Source organism: Pristiophorus japonicus, unplaced genomic scaffold (assembly GCF_044704955.1).
Source record: "Pristiophorus japonicus isolate sPriJap1 unplaced genomic scaffold, sPriJap1.hap1 HAP1_SCAFFOLD_727, whole genome shotgun sequence".
Classification (NCBI taxonomy): Eukaryota; Metazoa; Chordata; class Chondrichthyes; family Pristiophoridae; genus Pristiophorus; species Pristiophorus japonicus.
Genome location: NW_027254642.1, coordinates 26,723 through 32,396, shown reverse-complemented (window position 1 = coordinate 32,396; position 5,674 = coordinate 26,723).

The window sequence follows — 5,674 nt, the reverse complement described above, 5'->3', positions numbered from 1 at the left end:
TGTGATGTCCTGCACTCTGGTACTATGAGGTAACATGCTCACCGTACCAGAGCTTCAGGGCCAGTGCACCCAGAAGCAGCGATGGCTGCAGATTGGAACATGGTCTTCGAAGCATCGCTCTAAGCATCGGCGAGAGAAGCTCGGCCTGATCAGAGAGATTGAGGGGTGCTTCAGTACAAATATTCTTCCTCACCTGCCGTAGGTTCAGGTCACAGATCGGCTTGTATGGATGTGATCCATCATCACCACTCGTGCTGTGCTTGTATTCCAAATGGGAAGCCCCTTCACTACAGCAGGACCTCCCGCACCCATCACTCAGCAATCAGCTTTGGGTGTTTGATGATAATTCCAGCTTTCAGAGATGCTGGCACCAGAAATCCCGCCATGCTCCAAGTGCCTTGCATTTCATTAAGTGCTGGCGCTCGATGCAAATGAGATGATGGCATACACTGGGATAGGCCAGCTCACTCACACACAGGTGGGCCGAGCACATTGTGTGCCTACTGCCACTGCCCATGCACACACCTCAGCACAGTACACACACTCCTGCAGCATGGTTCACACACTTCTGCAGCATGGTATACACACACATTCCTGCAGCATGGTATACCACACACTCCTGCAGCATGGTATACACACACTCCTGCAGCATGGTATACACACACACTCCTGCAGCATGATATACCACACACTCCTGCAGCATGGTATACCACACACTCCTGCAGCATGGTATACACACACTCCTGCAGCACGGTACACACACACTCCTGCAGCATGGTATACCACACACTCCTGCAGCATGGGGCAGTGGAGTGTACTTTGCCAGCTGCTGAGGATAGGGTGGTGGAGAATGAATTTGGAGGTGAGCATCCTCTGTTGAACTGACAGCCTGGCTCAACTGGTAGCTCTCACTTCTAATTAGAAAGGTTGAACTTGCATTTCATAGAATCATAGACTCATCATCATAGGCAGTCCCTCGAAGCGAGGATGACTTGCTTCCACGCCAAAAAGGATGAGTTCACAGGTGTTCCAATGAAGGACCCAATATTCCAGATCTCGCACTACATGTTGAAGTGTGGAAGATGCCTGTGCATGAATTTTTTTTTAACGTGTGGTGGCCGTTGCACACCAGCCACCACACGGGCTTGATAGAACGAGGTCTTTATCCAGTGGCAAGGGTTAACCAAGACGTCTGGAGACCAGCTCTGCTGCACGGACCAAGTCGCACACATATTGCAGTGTGGGCTGGCCCGTGCTGCCCCTGGGCGCTCTCCTCTCCTGGGCTCGGATCACGTCGCTCCATGATCATACACTAGTACATCAGAGAAGGAGGCCATTCGGCCCATCAAGTCCGTGCCGACCCTTTCGAAAGGCAATCCAGTCAGTCCCCCTCCCCCGCTCTTAATCCATATCCCTGCAATTGTTTCTCCTTCAAGCATTTATCCAATTCCCCTTTGAAGGTGGCTATTGAACCTGTGTCCACCACCCTAGCAGGATTCCAGATCCTAACTATTCGTTGCATTACAGCGTTTTTATGTTGCCTCTGGTTCTTTTGCCAATCACCTTCAATCTGAGCCCTCTGGTTGGCGATCCTTCAGCTTTTTATTTACTCTATCTAAACGCTTCTTGATTTTAAACACCTCTAACAAATCTCCACTTAGCCATCTCTGCTCCAAGGAGAATCACAGCTCTCCAGATATCCCCTTAACTGACCCTTAGCCCCAGAAACGCTTGTATCATGCTCTTCATGACCTCAGGACATCTAAAGCGCTTTATAGCCAATTAAGAACTTTCGAAGTGCAGTCACTGTCATACTTCAGGAAACGTGGAGCCAATTTGCACATCATCATCATAGGCAGTCCCTCGGAATCAAGAAAGACTTGCTTCCACTCTTAGAATGAGTCCTTAGGTGGCTGAACGAGAGCCACAGTCCCTGCCACAGTCGTTGAGGGTAAGGGTGGGTGGGACAGGTTTGCTGCACGTTCTTTCCGCTGCCTGCGCTTGATTTCTGCATGCTCTCGGTGATGAGACTCGAGGTGCTCAGCGCTCTCCCGGATGCACTTCCTCCACTTAGGGCGGTCTTTGGCCAGGGACTCCCAGGTGTCAGTGGGGATGGTGCACTTTATCAGGGAGGCTTTGAGGGTGTCCATGTAACGTTTCCTCTGTCCACCTTTGGCTTGTTTGCCATGAAGGAGTTCAGAGTAGAGCGCTTGCTTTGGGAGTCTCGTGTCTGGCATGCGGACAATGTGGCCTGCCAGCGGAGCTGATCAAGTATGGTCAGTGCTTCAATGCTGGGGATGTTGGCCTGGTCAAGGATGCTAATGTTGGTGCACCTGTCCTCCCAGGGGATTTGTAGGATCTTGCGGAGGCATCGTTGATGGTATTTCTCCAACGACTTGAGGTGTCTACTGTACGTGGTCCATGTCTCTGAGCCATACAGGAGGGTGGGTATTACTACGGCCCTGTCGACCATGAGCTTGGTGGTAGATTCGAACAATCATTTGCTCAGGCAGCCGAAGGCTGCACTGGAGGCGGTACTGAATCTCCTCATCAACGTCTGCTTTTGTTGATAAGAGGCTCCTGAGGTATGAGAAGTGGTCCACGTTGTCCAGGGCCGCGCCATGAATCTTGATGACTAGGGGGCAGTGCTGTGCAGTGAGGACAGGCTGGTGGAGAACCTTTGTCTTACGGATGTTTAGCGTAAGGCCCATGCTTTCATACGCCTCAGTAAATACGTCGACTATATCCTGGAGTTCAGCCTCTGAATGTGCGCAGACGCAGGCGTCTTTCGCGTACTGTAGCTCGACGGCAGAGGTTGGGGTGGTCTTGGACCTGGCCTGGAGACGGCGAAGGTTGAACAGCTTCCCACTGGTTCTGTAGTTTAGTTCCACTCCAGCGGGGAGCTTGTTGACTGTGAGGTGGAGCATAGCAGCGAGGAAGATTGAGAAGAGGGTTGGAGCGACGACACAGCCCTGTTTGAACCCGGTCCGGACGTGGATTGGGTCTGTAATGGATCAGTTGGTAAGGATCACGGCCTGCATGTTGTCGTGGAGCAGGCGGAGGATGGTGACAAACTTTTGGGGGCATCCGAAATGGAGGACACTCCATAGACCCTCACGGTTAACAGTGTCAAAAGCCTTTGTAAGGTCGAAGAAAGCCATGTACAAGGGCTGGCGCTGCTCCCTGCATTTTTCCTGCAGCTGTCATACTGTAAAAATCATGTCCGTTGTGCCCCGTAGGGGACAAAATCTGCACTGTGACTCTGGAAGGAGCTCCTCGGCCACAGGGAGAAGATGATTGAGGAGAACTCTAGCGACAACTTTCCCAGTGGCGGATAGCAGGGAGATTCCTCTGTAGTTGCCGCAGTCGGACTTGTCTCCTTTTTTAAAGATGTTAACGATCACTGCATCTCGGAGATCTCCGGGCATGCTCTCCTCCCTCCAGATGAGAGATGAGGTCATGTATCCGCGCCAACAGTGCCTCTCCACCATACTTTAGTGCCTCAGCAAGGATTCCATCCGCTCCTGTAGCCTTTGTTGTTCTTGAGCTGTTTTATGGCTTTTTCTACCCTGTGTCGTGTTGGGGTTTCACTGAGGTGGCGGCAGGTCGCATGCTGCTTGATGGAGTAGAGAACACTCGAGTCAAAGGCAGAGTCTCGATTGAGATCTTCGAAGTGCTCCTTCCAGCGGGCCCTGACTGCCTCGGTGTCCTTGATGAGTGTTTCCCCATTCTTGGCCAGATGTGGGGTGGGGCCTTGGGTGTTTGGACCGCAGGTAGTCTTGACTGCGATGAAGAATCCTCGCACATCATGGCTGTCGGCCAGCTGCTGTATCTCCTGTGCTTCCTCCATCTACCACCTGCTCTTTAGGTCCTGGGTTTTTTGTTGGACCTCAGTCTTGAGCTGCCTGTAATGTTGCTTTATTGTTCCCGAGTTGGGTTGAGTAAGATCCCACACCATAAAAGACTAAATAAACTGGTTTTATTGATATTGGTCCTTCAACTAGTGAATCAGCGAGGGACTGAGCCTACCCAGACTCCAGACGCTCGAGCCCAGAATCCAGGCCAACCCTCCCAGTGCAGTACGGAGAGAGTGCGGCACTGTTGGAGGGGCAGTACTGAGGGAGGCCACACTGTCGGAGGGGCAGTAATGAGGGAGTGCCACACTGTTGGAGGGCAACACTGAGGGAGTGCCGCACTGTCGGAGGGGCAGTACTGAGGGAGCGCCGCACTGTCGGAGGGGCAGTACTGAGGGAGCGCCGCACTGTCGGAGGGGCAGTACTGAGGGAGCGCCGCACCGTCGGAGGGCAGTACTGAGGGAGCGCCGCACTGTCGGAGGGGCAGTACTGAGGGAGCGCCGCACTGTCGGAGGGGCTGTACTGAGGGAGTGCAGCACTGTCGGAGGGCAGTACCGAGGCAGCGCCGCACCGTCGGAGGGCAGTACTGAGGGAGTGCTGCACTGTCGGAGGGGCAGTACCGAGGCAGCGCCGCACCGTCGGAGGGCAGTACTGAGGGAGTGCTGCACTGTCGGAGGTGCTGTCTTCTGGATGAGTCATTAAACCACGAACCTGTCTACCCATTTAATTGGACAAAGAAGCTACGGCACTATTTAAAGAAGACAGGAGCTCTGCTGCTGAGCCAACATGTAGCCCTCAACCAACAAGGTCACAGATTATTCATTAATTTGTTGTTTCTGGGATCTCACTGTGCACAAATTGCCTGCCATATTTGGTTACAGCACCAGTGACACAAACAGCACCAGCGACGACACTTCACGAGTCATTTATTGGACATGAGGAGACGGGCCGGCCTGTGAATGTGGGACTGTGCGATAGAAATGTCAATCCTTTTTTCTTAAAGCTTATCCACAATGGTGGCCTGGGAAACAGTTTGCCAATATCCCGGCTCAGGCCCCGGGCTGTAATACTGCCAGGAACATTAGCCCAGAGAGCTTCAGCCCGCAGCGTTATGGTCACTTTTCCATGTGCCTGGTGCCGTCCCAGACGGTGCCCACCCCCCCATGCCCAGATGGTGCCCAGTACCCCCATGCCCAGACGGTGCCCACCCCCCCATGCCCAGACGGTGCCCACCCCCCCATGCCCAGACGGGTCCTGGGCCATCACGGTGAGCCCAAACTCCCTGTACAGCCCCCGCACTCCGATCTGTGTGCACAGTGGGCCCACTGAGCACGATGTCCTCACACACAGCTCTCCGCACACACCGCTGCCTCACTGCACCATTGATTCCATTTTGTACAAGTTTCATTTTAATTTCACAATCAAAACAAACCCACCCACAGGCCCAACAGACAACCCGCTCACCCTGGTGCTCGGTAACAGTGACACTCCCGTCCCCACCCCTGGGACACACAGTGAGAGAGTCATCCCCACTCCCCGGGACACACAGTGACAGAGTCACTCCCCACCCCCCGGGACACAGAGAAAGAGTCACCCCCACCCCCCAGGACACAGTGATACTCCCATCCCCACCCCCGGGACACACAGTGACAGAGTCACTCCCCACCTCCGTGTCACAGTGATACTCCCGTCCCCACCCCCCTGGTCACATATAGTGACAGATTCACTCCCCAGCCCTGGGACAGACACAGTGACAGAGTCGCCCCCACCCCCCTGGGACACAGTGACAGAGTCACCCCACCCCTGAGACAGTGATACTC